This window comes from Saccopteryx bilineata, chromosome 5 (assembly GCF_036850765.1).
Source record: "Saccopteryx bilineata isolate mSacBil1 chromosome 5, mSacBil1_pri_phased_curated, whole genome shotgun sequence".
NCBI classification, from domain to species: Eukaryota; Metazoa; Chordata; class Mammalia; order Chiroptera; family Emballonuridae; genus Saccopteryx; species Saccopteryx bilineata.
The window spans coordinates 117,341,948-117,362,903 of record NC_089494.1 but is presented as its reverse complement, the minus strand read 5'-3'; the positions used below and the strand labels follow the sequence as shown (position 1 = coordinate 117,362,903).

The 20,956-nt window shown below is 42.4% G+C and overlaps 1 protein-coding gene across 25 annotated transcripts in view; it reads left to right on the top strand.

The window, feature by feature from the left end:
- Positions 1–20,956, top strand: part of CLASP1 (cytoplasmic linker associated protein 1) — a 288,466-nt gene that overhangs the window by 62,317 nt on the left and 205,193 nt on the right. The window lies entirely within an intron of this gene.

Genomic DNA, 20,956 nt, shown 5'->3' with positions numbered 1-20,956 from the left:
CAGAGGCCAAGGAGCCATTCCCAGCGCCCGGGCCATCTTTGCTCCAATGGAGCCTCGCTGCGGGAGGGGAAGAGAGAGACAGAGAGGAAGGAGAGGGGAGGGGTGGAGAAGCAGATGAGCGCTTCTCCTGTGTGCTCTGGCCGGGAATCGAACCTGGGACTTCTGCACGCCAGGCCGAAGCTCTACCACTGAGCCAACCGGCCAGGGAATAGGGTTTTCTATATACAATATCATATCATCTGCAAATAATGATAGTTTTACTTCTTCTTTTCCAATTTGGATGCCTTTTATCTCTTTCTTGTCTGACTGCTGTGGCTAGGACTTCCAGAACTATGTTGAATCAGAGTGGTGAAAGGGGGCACCCCTGCCTTGTTCCTGATCTTAAGTGGATTGCTTTTTATTTTTGCCCATTGAGTATGATGTTGGCTGTGGGTTTGTCATAGAAGGCCTTTTTGTCATGTTGAAGTATGTGCCTGTATTCTCACTTTGCTGAGAGTTTTGATCATGAATGGATGCTGGATTTTATCAAATGCTTTTTCTGCATCTATTAAATTACTGTTTTCTCCTTCCTTTTGTTTATGTGATGAATCCAATTGATTGATTTGCAAATATTGTATCACCCTTGCCTCCCAAAAATAAATCCCACTTGATCATGCTATATTTTTTTTATATATTGCTGGATCCGGTTTTCTAATATTTTGTTGAGGATTTTAGAATCTAAATTCATCAGGGATATTGGCCTATAATTTTCTTTCTTTGTGTTGTCTTTGCCTGGTTTTGGAATCAGAATTATACTCCCTTCATAAAAGGAGCTTGGAAGTCTTCCTTCCTCTTGAATTTTTTGAAATAGCTTGAGAAGAATAGGAGTTAGTTTTTCTTTGAATATTTGTTAGAATTCACTTGTGACGCCATCAGGCCCAGGACTTTTATTTTTTGGGAGATTTTTGATAACTGTTTCAATTTCATTTGTTGTAATCGGTCTGTTTAGGTTTTTCGATTCTTCCAGATTAATTTTTGGAAGATTATATGTTTCAAGGAATTTGTCCAGTTCATCTAGGTTGTCTAGTTTTTTGGTGTACAGTTCTTCATAGTATTTTCTTACAATATTTTGTATTTCTGTTATGTCAGTTGTTATTTCTCCACTCTCTTTTTTTCTTGGTGAGTCTGGTTAAAGTTTCATCGATCTTGTTTACCTTTTCAAAGAACCAGCTCCTGGTTTCATTGATCTTCTGTATTGTTTCTTTAGCCTCTATGTCATTTATTTCTGCTCTGATCTTTATTATTTCCTTCCTTCTACTACCTCTGGGCTTTACTTGCTGTTTTTTTTCTGTTAGATGCAGGGGCAAGTTGTTTATTTGAGCTTTTTCTAGCTTCTTGAGGTATGCCTGTAATGCTATGAACTTCCCTCTCAGGACTGCTTTTCCTGTGTCCTATAAATTTTGAGTTGATTGTATGCTCATTGTTCATTTCTAGGAATTTTTTAATTTCTTCTTTGATCTCATTGTTAACCCATTTGTTATTTAATATCATGCTATTTAGTTTTCAAGTGTTTGAGTATTTTTCAGTTTTTCTGTTGTGGTTGATTTCTAGTTTCATGCCATTGTGATGAGAGAAAGTGCTCAATATGATTCCAATCTTCTTAAATTTGTTGAGACAGCTCTTGTACCCTAACATGTGGTCTATCTTAGAGAATGTACCATGAGCACTTGAAAAGAATGTATATTCTTCTGCTTTAGGGTGAAAAGTTCTGAAGATATCTATTAAACTGAGTTGATTTAGTATGTCCTTTAAGTCTGCTGTTTCTTTATTAATTTTCTTTCTTGAGGATCTATCTAGTGATGTTAGTGGGGTATTAAAATCCCCTAGTATTATAGTATTGCTATTGATCTCGCCATTTAAATCCATTAAAGTCTGCTTTATATATTTAGGTGCTCCTATATTAGGTGCGTTGATATTTATAACGGTTATATCTTCCTTTTGGATTGCTCCCTTTATCATTATGTAGTGACCTTCTTTATCTCTTACTATACTTTTTGTTTTAAAGTGCATGTAGTCTGATATAAGTATTGCTACCCCGGCTTTTTTTTCATTTCCATTTGCGTCAAATATTTTTTTCCATCCTTTTATCTTCAGACTATATGCATCTTTTGTTTTAAGGTGTGTCTCTTGTAGTCAGCATATGTATGGGTCCTCTTTTCTTATCCACACAGCTACCCTATGTCTTTTGATTGGAGCATTTAATCCATTTACATTTAAGGTCATTATTGATATGTAGTTGTTTATTGCTATTTTATTCTTTAAAACTGTATTTCTCTTTTGCTATATTCTTTTTCTGCTTTGATCTGTTTACAGCAGGCCCCTTAGCATTTCTTGCAGCATTGATTTGGTTGTAGTGAATTCCTTGAGCTTTTTTTTTTTGTCTGGAAAGCTTTTTATTTCTCCTTCAATTTTCAACGATAGCCTTGCTGGATAAAGTAGTCTTGGTTGTAGGCTCTTGTTCTGCATTATTTTGAATATTTCTTGCCATTCCCTTCTGGCCTCAAGTGTTTCTGTTGAGAAGTCAGAAATCATCCTTATGGGGGCTCCTTTGTAGGTGATAGTCTTTTTTTCTCTTGCAGCTTTTAATATTTTCTCTTTATCACTTAGCTTTGTTATTTTAATTATGATGTTTCTTGGTGTAGATTTCTTTGGGTTTCTCTTTAATGGAGTTCTCTGTGCTTTTGGAACTTTTGAGACATTTTCCTGCCTTTACTGAGGGTAGTTTTCAGCTATGATATGTTTGAACAAAGTCTCTATCCCTTGTTCTTTTTCTCCTTCAGGAACTCCTATGATGTGGATGTTATTTCTCTTCATGTTGTCACAGTGCTGTCTTAGAGTTTCCTCAGACTTTTTAATGTGATTTTTTTTTTTTTTTCTGAAGCTGGAAACGGGGAGAGACAGACAGACTCCTGCATGCGCCCGACCGGGATCCACCCGGCACGCCCACCAGGGGCGATGCTCTGCCCACCAGGGGGCGATGCTGTGCCCCTCCAGGGCATCTCTCTGCCTAGTGCCTGGGGCAGAGGCCAAGGAGCCACCCCCAGTGCCCGGGCCATCTTTGCTCCAATGGAGCTTTGGCTGCGGGAGGGGAAGAGAGAGATAGAGAGGAAGGAGGGGGGGTGGAGAAGCAAATGGGTGCTTCTCCTATGTGCCCTGGCCGGGAATCGAACCCGGGTCCCCTGCACGCCAGGCTGACGCTCTACTGCTGAGCCAACCGGCCAGGGCTCCTCAGACTTTTTGAGTCTCTTTTCTTTTTTCTGCTCTGCTTTTGTGCCTTCATTTATTTTGTCCTCTAACTTGCTAATTCGATTCTCAGCTTCATCCATCCTGCTTTTAATTCCTTCCACTGTGTTCTTCATTTCTGATATTGTATTTGTCATTTCTGACTGATTCTATTTCATTATTTGAATGTCTTTTTTTATATTTGCTATCTATTTAGGTGTTTGTAATGACCATCTATTGTTGTTCTAATATCTTTGAGCATCCTAACAATCATTATTTTAAACTCTGCATCTGGTAATTTGGTTATATCTGACTCATTCAGGTCCTTATCTGGGGATTTCTCTTGATTCATTTGTGTTGCATTTCTCAGCCTTCTCATTTTGTCTGTGTAAAAGAAGGTGTGGGCTACTGGAGTCTACTGGGTGTGGCCTCTGTGTTACCTAGGAGTGGTCTGTCTGCAGACCCACCACCCCCTCTGCTCTTGCTGCCTAGGGCGTTTGGGTATGGGTTTTGCCGGTGCCATCCCGCTGGAGCTGTTACTGTGGTTTCTGCCTCTCCTTCTCAGGAGTGGCTGTGATCATGTGCTCGGGTGTACAAGCCACTGTGGCCTTGGCCTTCGCCCTGCCCCTGCTGGTGGTGCTACGCTCGGCTCTGATGGCAGGAGTGAGCACCTTTGCTCATCTGCGGGTCTCCACCTGATTCCAGGCTTTTGCCCCGCCCCTGCAGGAGGAGCCTGCTCACTGGAAGGCTGCAAGCCTTGGCTCCACAGGCCAGGTGGGACTGTGTGCCCATGCTCAGAAGTGGTACTTAACCTGTTCTGGGCTTTTGGCTCCACCCTCGTGGGAGGAGTTAACTCCCAAGTCAGGCCACAAGCCTCATTCTGTGGGTGGGGCAGGGCTGTGCTCCTGCGCCCTTGCTCAAGGGCGGGTCTCTGCCCCTTCCGGGGCTCCTGCCCTTCCCCTACAGGCTGGATTGCAGGTTGCCCACAGCTGGGCTTGACCACTTTTGCACGTCCCCTCCTCCCCAGCCGGGCAAGACTGAGCTCACACCTTGGACTCAGTGGTGGCCAGCCGGCTTCTGCATCCTGCCCTCGCCCACCCTCGGGCAAGCCCTCAGCCATGTGGGTGGGGGCGCTGCAGATCAGATCCTAAGACTCACTACTGTAGTCCCCAAAGCTCCCTCCTTCTAAGCAACTCTGCTCTGAGAGCTTGTTTGGCTGGTGTCCTGCTTCCCTTTGCTGGTATTGCTGTTTCCAGGGGAAATATTCACTTCAGATTTAGGGAGTGACTCGTCCCAGGTGTTTGGGTGGCTGTCCCTCAAAGTATTTCCTCCTGTGCCTCCTAGATTACACTCTTTTCCTGCTATTCCAGTCCTCTTCTCTCTCCCCATCCCCCAGAGCCCCGGGTGAGTGGTTGTGAGAGAGGTGTTCTGCGCAGTCCCTTTAAGAAGAATCCTGGGTCTGAGAAATCAGTCTCTTTCTCACAAACAGTATCTTGTCTTGTTTCCAGCTAAATACTGTCCATACGCCTCTTCTAGGCTCTGGGGCTACAGGCTGGGGCTTTGTTCCTGGGGCTCAGGACCCTCCCCTCTCTGCTAAACTCACTTCCCACCACGCGAGTCTCTCCTGGCTGCCGTTCGCTCTGGGGAGCTGAGCAGCCCTCGACGCGTTTCCGCTTTTCCTACCAGTCTCAGTGTGCCTTCTTCAGTGTTCCTTGGTTGAAGAGTCCTCTTAGTTTAGTCCAAAGTTGGTCTTTCCAGATGATGGTTCTTAAAATTAGTTTGTAATCCACTTTGGTTCTGGGAGGTGGAAGTTGGTATGTCTGCCTAATCCATCGCCATCTTGTCTTTCTCGGCTGCTATTTCTAATCTACATAAAGTTATTGAGCTCAAATTTTATTCATCATAAAATTCATACAATCTTTCATCACTGTCAAAACTGCCATCTGTTAGCTAGTCCTCATCTATGTCTGATGAGGAGTCACTATCTTCAACAATGAGCACAGAAAGAAGCGTGAAAAATTGGGAAATGCAAGTAAAAAATATCTGCAACCACTGTATAAGACGCACCCAGTGTTTAGATCCCAATTTCTTTGAGGGGAAAAAAGCATACTATACATTGGGAGATAGGATAAGTATTGCTATTCCAGCATTATTTTTTCCATTGCCATTTGCATGGAATATTATTTTCCATTCCTTTGCTTTCAGTCTATTTGTATTTTTTGTTTAGAACTGGGTCTCTTGTAGACTGCATATGTACGGGTACTGTTTTCTTATCCACACAACTACCTTATGTCTTTTGATTAGAGCATGTAATCCATTTACATTTAAGGTTATTATTGACATGTACTTATTTATTGTTATTTTATCTTTAAAACTATAACCCTCTTTCTCTTGATTTCTTTTTTTTTTTCTTTCCTTATATCAGATCCTTTAATATTTCTTGTAGTATTGGTTTGGTGGTAATGAACTCCTTGAGACTTTTTTTTCTTGGAAACTTTATTTCTCCTTCAACTTTAAATAATAGCTTTGCTGGACAGGGTAATTTCTTGTTTTGCATCACTTTGAATATTTCTTGCCAGTCCCTCTTGACCTAGAGTGCTTCTGTTGAGAAATCAGATATCATCCTTATGGGAGCTTCTCTGTAGAAAATTAACTGCTTTTCTTTTGCAGCTTTCAGTATTCTTTCTTTGTCTGTTAACTTTGCTATTTTAATTATGATGTGTGTTGGTATAGGCCAGTGGTAGTCAGCCTGGTCCCTACCGCCCACTAGTGGACGTTCCAGCTTTTATGGTAGGCAGTAGCTGAGCAACCAAAGTATAAATAAAAAGATAGATTTAAGTATAGTAAGTTGTTTTATAAAGATTTATTCTGCCAAACTTAGCAAAAATCCGACATAAAATACATGGTAAGTAATTGTTATTATATGCTTTAACTTGTAGTAACTCTGCTTTATAAATTTTATAAAGTAAAGTTACTTCCCTACTTTATAAATCACCATTACTGTGTTTAATAAGGTTACACTTTAGTTTTTTGAAACAACCCCAAAATTTTAGAACTCAGCAGCATGTAGTCCCATAGGGTACCTAATGCATTGGCTTAAAATAATGCTGGCCATGGCCAGGTGGCTCAGTTGGTTAGAGCATTGTCTTGATGCACCAAGGTTGCGGGTTTGATCCTGCGTCAGGGAACATACTAGAAACAATCAGTGAATGTATAAGTAAGTGGAATAACAAATCAGTGCTCCTGTCTCTTCCTTTTCCTTACCCTTTCCCTGTAAAGTCAATGAATGAATAAATGAATAAATAAGTAAATAAGTAAATAAAGCTAGGAAAAGTGCTCTGTGTATTCACGTAACAGTTGTTCTTTACAGAATGTCTCAAGGAGATAACAGCACATGAGTGGAAGTGTATACTTGTAGGGAAAACAGTTGTGTTAGGCTTGCTCACTTGTTCTCCGGCTGTAGGCACTTTGCATGATTAGTGTATAAGCACATGGCACAGAGCCACGTGTGTGTAGCCTGTGTAAGTACTTTCCCTTGGCACAGATCACTTTTCTGCCACTGTGAGGGGTGGTTTTTCTCATTTGCTCGCCCACCATTGTGAAACTCCAATAAACAGGAATGGCCCAACGCCTTTCTGCCTGCCCAGCGGGTGTTCTGTGGTCTGCCCAAATCCAGTGTGAATCTGCCTGGTCTCAACCACTGGCACTACATCTGGTGTAGTGACAGGATTCATTTTAGACCGGTATGGAACCTGCATTAGTACCCATCACAGTATTGTTTAGAATAATAAAAAATTCTAACCAAACCTGAATGTCAGTAGAGGTTTGGAGGATTGGATCAGTCATTATGATATCTAGATACAGTTGTATATCACAGTTACCGAACATGGGGATAGAGATCTTTATTTATTGATTAGGGAAGGTTTTCCTGACATACTGAGTGAAAATACCTCTATGTGTATATGTAACAGTATATATAAAGTGACCCTGTTGATATAAATCTCTATGCACAGTCTGCATGCAGAGATGTCTTAAAGGGTAGTTATCAGAATATTCACAGGTTTATCATTGGGTGATGGGGGGACCTTACTTGGGATTTATGCCCACTCTGATTGTCCCTCTCTCCCTTCAGTAAGCCATGTTTTTGTTGTTTGTTTTTTGTTTTGTTTTGTTTTTTTCTTTTTTCATTTTTCTGGAGCTGGAAACAGGGAGAGACAGTCAGACAGACTCCCGCATGCGCCCGACTGGGATCCACCCGGCACACCCACCAGGGGCGACGCTCTGCCCACCAGGGGGCGATGCTCTGCCCATCCTGGGCGTCGCCATGTTGCGACCAGAGCCACTGTAGCGCCTGGGGCAGAGGCCACAGAGCCATCCCCAGCGCCCGGGCCATCTTTGCTCCAATGGAGCCTTGGCTGCGGGAGGGGAAGAGAGAGACAGAGAGGAAGGGGGGGGGGTGGAGAAGCAAATGGGCGCTTCTCCTGTGTGCCCTGGCCGGGAATCGAACCCGGGTCCTCCGCACGCTAGGCCGACGCTCTACCGCTGAGCCAACCTGGCCAGGGTTGTTGTTTGTTTTTTAAGTGGCGCTGGTAAAGAAGGGAGCAGGCATTTTGCCAAAACCCTTAAACCTCATGTATATTCTCTAAGGTAAGGTGTTACTGTTGCAATTTGATTGATCAGCTGGCTAGCAAGGGTGGTAGCTGGCATTCCTCCCCAGATCTTTATTTACAACGTCCTTGTTCCTTTTTCTAGGTCATTATTAGACCTATAGAGAAGTTTAGAGCTGAGCCTGACTTTAGAGGTTATTTGGTATTGGCTGAGAAGTATTGTGACTTGCTCAACTCTTAAGTAAGCTTACGAAATGAAAAAGACTATACAGATGGGATTTAGTGATACTATGCTTTTGTTGTACTGAAAATGGCCTTGACTTAGGCTTGGGTTTTCAGTTTGGTCACTATCTGAACTTCTTGACCTGGGTAGGTCTCTTTACCCCTTTGGTCTTTATTTTCCTTGTTGTCAAAATAAGGATAATATAGTTGGCATTGCATCTCAGGTTATTGTGAGATAACTTGGATTTACCCAGAAGTGCCTTAAAAACAATAACATATAGCCCTGGCCAGGTAGCTCAGTTGGTTAGAGTGTCATCTTGAAACGCCATGGTTTCAGGTTTGATCCCTTGTTAGGGCACATCTAAGAGTCAACCATTGAGTGCATAAAGGGCTGGAACAAATTGATGTTTCTCTCAAATCAGTAAAATTAAAAAAATACAATATGAGTGTAAAATACTAATTTTACTCTTGTTGATGTAAGAAACATTCAAACCTATAGAGATTTTTTATAAGTTTATTTTAGCCAAAACTTGTGACATATGCCATGGAGCAAGATCTCAAATGCTTTGGAGAAGAACATTTTTGCAACTTCTTTTATGCATAAGGAAGACTACATGGAGGTGGGAGAAAGCAGCCTGGAGATTGGATCCCAGGAACTACTCCAGTGAACAAGATACTGTGCTCCCTTGAGGATGGTTACACTTATTTCAAAGGTGTGTTAACCTAGGTGCACAGAAACAATGGTCAGGGCTTCCTTGACAAAAGATAAGCCTTCACAAAAGAAGTTACATGCCTGGGTGTGACTACCCACTATAAGCTGCCCAGTTGGGAATTTATGATCAGATCACTCTGTGAGGTTACTTTCCACAGAAGCCTTGTCCTTGTATACTCTAGCCCCCTGGTCGGCAAACCGCGGCTTGCCAGACAGATGCGGCTCTTTGGCCCCTTGAGTGTGGCTCTTCCTCAAAATACCACGTGCAGGTGCTACCTCGATAAGGAATGTACCTACCTGTATAGTTTAAGTTTAAAAAATTTGGCTCTCAAATAAATTTTCAATCATTGTACTGTTGCTATTTAGCTCTGCTGCCTGATGAGTTTGCTGACCACTGGGCTAGCCAGTCCACTCTCCCAGAGCTTAGACATGACTGGTCCTTCCTATCTAGCTTGCTTCTTTCTTACAGACATTTTTTTTGGAGGAGGAAGGATTTCATGTTTCTTTTTCTGATTTTTGAGCAGGCGTCATGCTCCAGAAACAGAACTACAGTAGACTCCGTTTTGGTGCTTTTACTAGTGATTGGAAAGTAAGAGTCTGTTGTAGACTTACAGTGGTCCAGGACCACTCTCACCTAATTTTTACACTTAAAGAAGAAAAACCTGTGAGCTATCTATAGAAAGTACATGGAAGTCAAAGGCAGTTTAATGATTGCTATAAATCTAAATAGCTATTTCATTGCTTAGAACATTTCCAGCTGTCCCCAAAGTAACCAGTGCCCTGACTTTTTTAGCAATCACTTTCTTGCTTTTTCTTTAACTGTGATCATCTAAATGTACACCTTACTGCTTAGGTTGTGCTTTGTGTTCGGCTGCCTTTGAACTGCATACAGATGTGTATAATACTCTGTGTCCGGCCTTTTCACTTGTCATTGTGAGATTTATCTGTACTGTTGAGTGTAGCTTTGATTCATTTATTGTCTCTTTTTTAGTGAGAGGAGGGAAGGCAGAGAGACAGACTTCTGCATGCGCCCTGACTGGGATCCACCCAGCAAGCCCCAAGGGGGAGATGCTCTGCCCATTTGGGGCTGTTGCTCCATTGCTCAGCAACTGAGCCATTTCTTTTTTTTAGTGCCTGAGGTGGAGGTCATCCTCAGCGCCTGGGGCCCACTTGCTCCAACCAATAGAGCCAGGAGGGGGGGAGAAAGAGAGAGAGAGAGATAGAGAGAGAGAGAGAGAGAAGGGAAGGAGGAGGGGGTGGAGAAGCACACGGGCACTTCTCCTGTGTGCTCTGCCGGTAATCAAACCCAGGACTTCCACACGCCAGGCCGATGTTCTACCACTGAGCCAACCTGCTAGGGCTACTTTCATTTTCTATTTTATTATTTTGTTTATTTGTTTTAGTTTTGCTAAAGTTGCTTATTAATTTTATAATACATCTATAAGTCTTCCAGATTTTTTACTTATAGTTATGTTTTCCGCTAATAATGACACTTTTTTTCTTCTTTGAGAGTTTTAACATTTAATTACTTTTTTTAGTCTAGTACCTCAGATTCAATGTTGTAAAGAAATGGTCCAGTGGACATTTTTATGTTGTTCCCCATATCCAGTGAAAACTTTCAGCATTTCATCATTGAGTATGACTCTTGATTTAATACTTGAGTTGTTTCCACCTTTAGGCTGTTGTGTGAATAATGCTGCCCCAGGACATGGGTGTGCAGGTATCTGTGGGATTCTCGGCTTTCACTTCTTTTGGGTAGATACCCAGAGGAGGAGTTGCTGGATCCTATGGTAATTCTGTATGTAATTTTTTGAGGAACTGCCATTCCATTTACCACTAGTCTACATTCCTACCAGCAGTTCACAGGAATTCCGATTTTTCCACATCCTCAACAACACTTGGTATTTTCTTTCTTTTCTTTTGGTAGTGGTGATCCAAATGGGTATGAGCTGTTGCTTTTTACACACTGTGATTGACCTTTCCTTTTCGAACTCCGTCCATACTTAGGCTGGTTCTTCTCTCTCCTTGTCCTTTGTCTTTTACCTACTGTAAAGCCAGTAGCCACGGCCACCATCACAGCCACCTGGCCCATGCAGGTTCGCATTGGATTCGGACAGTCGTTAAAGAAACAATGGAGCCAAAAACTGATGGGCCATCATCTTTAATCCTAGCTTGCACCTGGCGGGCAAGTAAAAACACACACTGGGCTCTAAAACCCACTCATTCAGTGCTCACAAAGCTACTGACTTATCCGAGTTTCCTAGAATCAAAGGTTTCTAGCTCACCAGCCTTATTCACCTCTGTTCCCCATCTCCTTCCTTCTCCCTGCACAAACTAGCTTCTCACTCAACACTCTGCCATCTTGGCTGCTTCTCCTGGCCTCCTCCATATGGCCTTTCTCTGCTCTCCTCTCTACTGTCTCCTCTAATGTTAATCTCAGGAACTAAGCGAGCAAGCTCCCGTTCTGCCCCCATTTTAAAGTGTAGAAATCAAAACCTTTAATCCAATATACAAAATAGGGAAGTCTCTAATACAAAGTCACTTATCTGAGGCATGATGGGATTGCACCACCTCACATCAAAAAGGGTGGGAAAGGCTTAGTCCTAAAACCAAGCCCCAGGCTACAAGGATCCTACCTGCCCACAGCCCGCCCCCAACACACATTAATATCACCTGGGCGACCGGCTTCCATGTGGGCAGCGCCATCTTTAACAAAGTGAGCATAATATATTTTATCTGCCCAACACCTACTGATTTGGATGTTTCATGCTTTTGACTGTTCCATTCCGGATTTTTTTCTACAGACTTAGTTTCCTGTTTAATTCCCTCTCTAGAGCCAGTGTGGTTTTAAGCCTCTTTATTCAGAACTTGATTTTGGATATGATATCATTTGGTTCATTTAAAAATATATGTCACTTTTCAAAAGTTGTCATTTCTTTCCCTCAAATTTAGTCATGTGTTTCGTCTTCTTATACATACTAAGAATTGTTATTTTTAATTGTTTTCATATGCATAGTTCATGTGGGACTTTGTTTTTGCTTCTTTTTATTTATAGATGTCCTGCGTGCCTAGTTATCTTTGTGCTTTGGACATTGTATTTGAAATGTGTTTATAAAAGTAAATTGATGACTAGACTAGTGCTCTCCATTCAGAAATGATGTGTGCTTTTATCTGCCAGGGCTTTAGGGCATCACTAGTCAAAGATGACTTCCATCTGATGTCAAGGATTGAGATGTTTGTGGGCCACCAGCTTCTTGGAAACTGGTCAGGGGTCCATTGGAAGGCTGTTTTATTTCTAATTCACTCTTCCTAAGATAGAGCCATTTGGATTTCCAGCCCCAGTTGAGGGTTTATCTGGACCACCAGTCTTAAAGGGCTTTGGAATCCAACCTTTGTTCTCCCAGACCCAGCTGATGCTCTAAAGCAGTGTTTCCCAACCTTTTTTGTGCCATGCCCCACCTTAACCTTTCTAAAATTTTTATGTCCCCCCTATGTAACATACATAATTTTTAACATTAAAAAATTGATTTGTTCACTTAATAAACATAAATGATAGGTTCTAGGAAGAAATCACTATGAAATTGTTAACAAAACACAGTAAGTAAAATTTCAAAACATATAATGAAAAACAGAAATTTAAATTCCAAATAATTTTAATACAGATTTTTCTATATTAATTTAATATTTTAATTTAGTGTGATCCTTGCGCTTGATGCTTGCTGCACAGAGATTTTATATTAGGTTCCAATTTGGTTAGCTTTAGTCTCAAGTCTCCACGTTGTGTTATATCCAGCTGGTTTCTTTTTTTTACCAGTAAATCATTTACAGCACTAAATCCACATTCAGCTAAAAATGAAGATGGAAACGGTAGCAATAGTTTTCTTGCACATTTGGTTGAATTTGGGTATTTGATTTCTGTTTCCTCACAAAGCCATGCCATCGCTCCTTTGATATTAAATAAAGCTTTAACTGACTCATCATTTTGCAATTCTGCGAGTTCTTCTTGATACTGCATATTTGATATATCGGACAACTCCACTAACATTGGCTGCATCATCCATGTTGGGAAATCAATTTGTTTTAAATCAGAAAATCTTTCTTTTAAATCAGTCGATAGAATATTCAAATGATTGACAATAACAAGTAAAGCGGTATCAGTTACTTCACATTTTTGGAGCCAATGAAACTGTTTAAAGTTTTCGTAGTTAATATGTTTCTGACATAACTCAATATTGGTAATGAAACCAAATATCTTTGCTTTTGCATCGACAAGAGTTTTATTTGTTCCTTGAAGTTGCTTATTTAATATATTTAGTTTTTCAAAGATATCGGCTAAATAACTCACAAATGCTTTACCATCTATTGTTAACAGATACTTCATTTCAGGTTTGTCGCTTAAAAAATCACTAAGAGTATCAAACAGTTCCATAAATCTTTTCAAACAGTTTCCTTTAGATAGCCATCTGACTTCAGTATGAAGTAAAAGTCTCACATGGTCTTCATTCTGTTCTTCACAAAATAGCTTGAAAAGACGCTCACATTTGGCACTAGCTTTAATAGCATTAACACACTTTATTACTGTATGTAATACTTCATTCAGAACAGGCGAGATGTTTTTAGCTACCAAGTTTTCCCTACGAATAACACAATGCACAAGAATCATTTCTGGATTCACATCTTTCATCAATTTTAAGCAGCCATTTTTCTTGCCCATCATATTGGGAGCACCATCTGCAGCACAAGATGTTATAATTTTTCATTGGTATATCATTGACATCTAAGTAGTTTTTTAGCTTATTATATATATCTTTGGAGATAGTGGTGCTTTCTAATCTTTTACAGAACAACATTTCTTCAGCAAAATGTCCTTTATCAATATATCTTACGTAAGTTATCAATACTGCCTCACTGTCTCTCAAAGTTGATTCATCCATTTGCAAGGAGAATTTTCTTGTTTTCAGCTTTTCAATAAGTTGTTTTTAAATATCCTCACTCATTTCGTCTATTGTTCTGCTAACAGTATTGTCACTGAGTGGCATAGCTTTTACATCTTTGTCATCTTTTTTTTTTTTTTTGTATTTTTTCTGAAGCTGGAAACAGGGAGAGACAGTCAGACAGACTCCTGCATGCGCCCGACCTGGATCCACCCGGCACGCCCACCAGGGGCGAAGCTCTGCCCACCAGGGGGCGATGCTCTGCCCCTCCGGGGCGTCGCTCTGCCACGAACAGAGCCACTCTAGCACCTGGGGCAGAGGCCAAGGAGCCATCCCCAGCACCCGGGCCATTTTTGTTCCAATGGAGCCTTGGCTGCAGGAGGGGAAGAGAGAGACAGAGAGGAAGGAGGGGAGGGGGGTGGAGAAGCAAATGGGCACTTCTCCTGTGTGCCCTGGCCGGGAATCGAACCCGGGTCCCCTGCACGCCAGGCCAACGCTCTACCGCTGAGCCAACCGGCCAGGGCCTCTTTGTCATCTTTTTCAAGAACCGTTTTAAGAAATGCTGATATTGACGGTTTTATTAAATTCTCTCCTATAGTGTGATTTTCTCCAGTTTTAGCGATGAATAAAGAAATTTGATAACTAGCCTCAAGAACACGATTATTAGTTGAAGTATGAGCGGTAAATAGAGACTTTAATGTTGTTCTTTTTTCAAAATTTTTCTTTAAAGTTTTAAAGTAACTCAAATCTGAATCAATATGAGCACTATGTTTCGCCTTCAAATGCGCCTCAAGACAACCTCGTTTCATTGATTTGTTGGTCAAGCATTGCTGGCATAAAAGACAAAAAGGAATCCGCTCATCGTGAACAGCGGGTATGAACTCAAATTTTAAATATTCCTCCAAATATTGATGAGTTTTTTTCTTGCTTGCACCACTCATTTTACTATGGGCTATAAGAAATAAAAATAAGATCAATTAAAAACTAATATTAAAATATGTGTTAAAAATATTCAATGTGACAGTAAACGTATACTAAAAATTCATATTTATTTAAATGTATATAACACATTTACTACACTACCACCGCAAATCAAAAGGTATCTATATTTTTTCCACTTGACAAAATTTTCTGGAAAGTTATGTTTCTAAAATTAAAATTGTTGTGCATGCACTATTATAGCCCCAATAATATTTATAAAATATTAGTGCTTTCTAGCCCCGATGCAAGAAGTACTTAATATAGAGTTTAATATTGATAAAAATAAAATCAAATACTTAACAATTATATCTATACAATATATATATGTATATTTATTAAATCAATGAGCTTTTACAACAGTTTCGACTGACACTTATTTCAAATTAACACCAACTGAATGATGTGAAACACTACAGAAGTTGCGATGGGCCAATTAGGTGAGAATAACTGCGTTGTTTAGCGAGTTTTTAAAACGTCCGGGGTTCCCCACGGCAGACGGCACGCTCCGCGGTGAACCCAGGACGAAGTTTACTTAATGACGCCAATCACCCAGTTGATATTTTGGTCTCATCAAACGAAATTATACTTAATAATTATTTACCGCAATTATTTAAGAATTGCATTTTTTGTTAAGTTTGGCACTGATATCTAGCATTGCATTTAAATGGCCTGGGGTGAAAGAGTTAAAGTCGTGTAGAGTCCATTTTCAAATTGCCCCCCTTAACTATCGAATTGCCCCCCTCTAGGGCGTGGGCCCCATGTTGGGAAACATCGCTCTAAAGTAATTCTCAGCCCTTCTCAGTGTATAAGTGGCCCTAGGGCAAAGCGGACCATTTCTTGTAGGCTCATCTCTGTATTTTAGTTTTTCTGTGTTTTATAACCTGATAGTTCTCTGATGTTTCCAAGCAGATTACCTTTTATTTTTAGTTGTTTTCAGCTTGTTAGTCCAAAGTATTTAGCCATTATTACCTCCTTTTAAAAATCTTTTTTAAAGTTGTAGGATAGGCCCTGGCCGGTTGGCTCAGCGGTAGAGCGTCGGCCTGGCGTGCGGGGGACCCGGGTTCGATTCCCAGCCAGGGCACATAGGAGAAGCGCCCATTTGCTTCTCCACCCCCCCCCCTTCCTCTCTGTCTCTCTCTTCCCCTCCCACAGCCAAGGCTCCACTGGAGCAAAGATGGCCCGGGCGCTAGGGATGGCTCCTTGGCCTCTGCCCCAGGCGCTAGAGTGGCTCTGTTCGCGGCAGAGCGATGCCCCAGAGGGGCAGAGCATCGCCCCCTGGTGGGCAGAGCTTCGCCCCTGGTGGTCGTGCCGGGTGGATCCCTGTCGGGCGGACGCATGCGGGAGTCTGTCTGACTGTCTCTCCCCGTTTCCAGCTTCAGAAAAATACAAAAAAATAAAAATAAAAAAAATAAAGTTGTAGGATAAAAGAACTGCATTGGACCTTGAGAACTCATCTGTTCCAGATTAATTAATTACAATTTGACAAAGTAGGAGTTTATTGATCACCATGTATTGTATTTGCTGTCAGGGGTCCCCAAACTTTTTACACAGAGGGCCAGTTCACTGTCCCTCAGACCGTTGGAGGGCCGCCACATACAGTGCTCCTCTCACTGACCACCAATGAAAGAGGTGTCCCTTCCGGAAGTGCGGTGAGGGAGCCGGATAAATGGCCTCAGGGGACTGCATGCGGCCCGCGGGCCGTAGTTTGGGGACGCCTGCTTATGGGATTTTTGAGGGACTGTGAGGCATAGCATCCCTTACATTCAAGGAGTTTATCTGGGAAACAAGTGTAGACTCAGAAGAATGAGTATGAGTGGACTGTTGGACAAGTTGCTCAGGGGCATTGCAGAGGTAGGTAATGGCCAGTGGGAGGCAGTAGGTGCTGGGTGTGACCCTGACCCCCTCCCTGCGTCCACCCCCTCCTCAAGGCCATCTTCCTCATGGTGGTCACAGTGCCCTGTCTGAAAGCTTCAGTTCCCCTGTCACTCCCCCCATTCTATGACGGCTCCTCAGTGGTGCCCCCACTGTCTTCCAGACATGTGTGGGGACCTTTGGGAGCTGCCTCCCACAGGACTTCCCGCTGCCCTCTGCTCCAGCTCTGTCCTCCTGGTGGTTGTCTTACTGCTCACTTTGCCTGTGCTCTTCCCTGTGCTTGGCGCTCTTCTCTTCCTTTGGTGTGAAGCTAATTTGAAAATTCTGCCTCATGCAGTTTAATCCTTCTGGGGTGCCTTCTCTGTTAGCCAGCCCCTTGACTTCAGGAATCATAGGTCACCACAGGACCCCTGATTAGTACCAGCTGCCCATGGTGGTGGTAGTCACAGTGATCTGGTGATAGTAGTCAGCATGTATGTAGTTTAGCCTGTACTGTGCACCATGCACTATTTCAAGCACTTCACATGCACACAACAACCTATGGCATAGCAAGGTAGCTGTACGGCAGGGGTCCCCAAACTTTTTACACAGGGGGTCAGTTCACTGTCACTCAGACCATTGGAGGGCCGGACTATAAAAAAAACTATGAACAAATCCCTATGCACACTGCACATATCTTATTTTAAAGTAAAAAAACAAAACGGGAACAAATACAATATTTAAAATAAAGAACAAGACTATTTAAATCAACAAACTGACCAGTATTTCAATGGAGACTTATGCTCCTCTCACTGACCACCAATGAAAGAGGTGCCCCTTCCGGAAGTGCGGTGGGGGCCGGATAAATGGCCTCAGGGGACTGCATGCGGCCCCCGGGCCGTAGTTTGGGGACCCCTGCTGTACGGTTCTCTGTATTTTGTAAGTGAGGAAACTAAGGCACAGAGAGGCTTCACGGGTAATAATTAGAGTGGTCTTCTGGGCAATGACTTGATTCATTTACTCCCTTCTTTGTTAGGGAATTGGAAACATAGGAGAAGGGTCTGAACTGTGAAGATAAGCATTGATGAGTGACAGTTCCCTTTCTTACTTACTGCAAATGTGACAAAGGGTAAACTAGACTAGTGATTTTCAAACTTTTTACACTCGGGGACTGGTAAAAAGAATAGAATTATTTCAGGGATCACTAAGGCAGAGATCACCCTGAGCATAAGCGAATATGACTAAGATCACTGGGTCTGTAGTTTTCATCTTCATACAGCTTCAGGGTGGTTACTCTTTTGTATACTGGCATGGTGAAAAACACTGAATTAGACAACTATGTATGGATCTTGTGCTTCCTTCCAAAGTCCAGTTGTGTATTCTGCTGTGAAGGTGCTTGGGACTGTGTACTGTCCTCTGCCGACCTGGTCTTCTTGAAGAGTCTCTGGACTCCCCAGTCTATGTGGGCAAGACTTTGAAATTTTGCTGTGTAGGATTTAGCTATGCTTGTTCAGGTCAGACTTACCAAGTTAAATTCCATCTGTCCTAGAAGTGCTTAACATCTGTGTTCCCCCAGATTCCACAGGCAGGTTAACTGACATGGACTGTCATATTTGAAAACACAATAGTCCTCTTATACCTTAGTCTAGAGCAGTGGTAGTCAGCCTGGTCCCTACCGCCCACTAGTGGATGTTCCAGCTTTCATGGTGGGCGGTAGCGGAGCAACCAAAGTATAAATAAAAAGATTTTAAATATAGTAAGTTGTTTTATAAAGATTTATTCTGCCAAACTTAGCGAAAATCCGACATAAAGTACTTGGTAAGTAATTATTATTATATGCTTTAACTTGCTGTAACTCTGCTTTATAAATTTTATAAAGTAAAGTTACTTCCCTACTTTATAAATCACCATTACTGTGGAACCGGTGGGTGGTTAGAAAATTTTACCTCTAACAGATACAAAAGTGGGCGGTAGGTATAAAAAGGTTGACTACCCCTGGGCTAGAGTGAGTTATGAAGGGATGTGGTGAGAGCTGAAGTCAGTATTATTGTTTCTGTAACGATAATACCTTCACCCCCAACCAGTAATGCTGGTTGGATCCAGTGCTTAGGATTTCATCAGGGAAAAGCCAATTCCATTTAATTGATAGACTGTTCTTTTTTAAAAAAAAACAAACAAAAAAACACTTTAATTTTTAGGATAGTTTTGGATTCATAGAAAAGTTACAAAGATAATACAGAGTCTCCATGTATCCCATACTTAGTCTCCCTATTTTTTTTTTTTTTTCCAGAGACAGAGAGTCAGAGGGATAGACAGGGACAGACAGACAGGAATGGAGACAGATGAGAAGCATCAATCATTAGTTTTTCGTTGCACATTGTGACTTCTTAGTTGTTCATTGATTGCTTTCTCATATGTGCCTTGACTGCGGGCCTTCAGCAGACTGAGTAACCCCTTGCTGGAGCCAGTGACCCTGGGTCCAAGCTGGTGAGCTTTTGCTCAAGCCAGATGAGCCCGCACTCAAGCTGGCAACCTCGGTGTCTCGAATCTGGGTCCTTCCACATCCCAGTCCAATGCTCTATCTACTGCGCCACCGCCTGGTCAGGCATGTCTCCCTATTTTTGATATCTAACATTAGCATGGTACAGTTGTTATAATGAATCAACCAATATTGATACATTATTGATAACAAAGTCTATAGTTTGTTTAGGTTTCCTTAGCTTTTATCTAATGCCCTTTATTTGTTCCATGGTTACAGCCAGTAAACCACATTACACTTAACTGTGTGTCTCCCTAGGCTCCTCTCGGCTGTGACAATTTCTGATAACTTTGATGATTTTAAGGAGTACTGGTCGGTATTTTGTAGGATGTTCCTCTATTGGAATTTCATGTTTTTCTTATGATTAGAATGGTCTTATGGGTTTTGAGGAGGATAACCGTGATGTAAAGTACCACTGTAATCTCTTCATGTCCAGCATACATATTGTCAACATGATACATTTATGTTAACCTTGATCATTTGACTAAGGTAATGTTTGTCACTTTAAAGTTGAGGGACTGGCCCTGGCCGGTTGGCTCAGCGGTAGAGCGTCAGCCTGGCGTGTGGGGGACCCGGGTTCGATTCCCGGCCAGGGCACACAGGAGAAGCGCCCATTTGCTTCTCCACCCCCTCCCCCTCCTTCCTCTCTGTCTCTCTCTTCCCCTCCTGCAGCCAAGGCTCCATTGGAGCAAAGATGGCCCGGGCGCTGGGGATGGCTCCTTGGCCTCTGCCCCAGGCGCTAGAGTGGCTCTGGTCGCGGCAGAGCTACAGCCACAGAGGGGCAGAGCATCGCCCCCTGGTGGGCAGAGCCTCGCCCACCAGGGGCGTTCTGGGTGGATCCCTGTCGGGCAGGGGCAGGCGCATGCGGGAGTCTGTCTGACTGTCTCTTCCTGTTTCCAGCTTCAGAAAAATACAAAAAAAAAAAAAAGTTGAGGGACTCATCTCTACTTCCATACTATGTATACTCTTTGGATAGAAGTCAAAATGTAATACCTAATTCTCTTTAGCTCTTTAGTGGGGTGTGGGGGAGGGAGGGAGATGCAGAGAGAGAGAGACAGGAAGGGAGAGAGATGAGAGAAGCATCGATTCTTAGTTGCATCACTTTAGTTCTTCATTGATTACTTCTCATATGTGCCTTATTGGGGGGCTCCAGCCAAGCCATTGACCCCTTGCTCAAGCCAGCGACCTTGGGCTCAAGCCAGTGACCTTGGGATCACATCTATGATCCCACGCTCGAACTGGATTGAGCCGGCACTCCAGCCGGCAAACACGGGATTTCCAACCTGGGTTCTCAGTGTCCCAGGTCAACACTATTCACTGCATCACTGGGCTGAGTAGTCACTATTTTAAAGTGGTTTTTTTGTTTTGTTTTGTTTTTTTTTTTTTTTATTATTCCTTTTGTGACAGAGAGAGGGACAGATAGGGCCAGACAGACAGGAAGGGAGATGAGAAGCGTCAACTCCTCGCTGCGGCACCATAGTTGTCCATTGACTGCTTTCCCTTATGTGTCTTGACTGGGGGTGGAGGGCCACAGCAGATCGAGTGACCCCCTGCTCAAACCAACTGACCTTGGTCTTAAGCTGGTGAGCCTTTCTCAAACCCAGGGGTCCCCAAACTTTTTACACAGGGGGCCAGTTCACTGTCCCTCAGACCGTTGGAGGGCCGGACTATAAAAAAAACTATGAACAAATCCCTATGCACACTGCACATATCTTATTTTAAAGTAAAAAAACAAAATGGGAACAAATACAATATTTAAAATAAAAAACAAGTAAATTTAAATCAAGAAACTGACCAGTATTTCAATGGGAACTATGGGCCTGCTTTTGGCTAATGAGATGGTCAATGT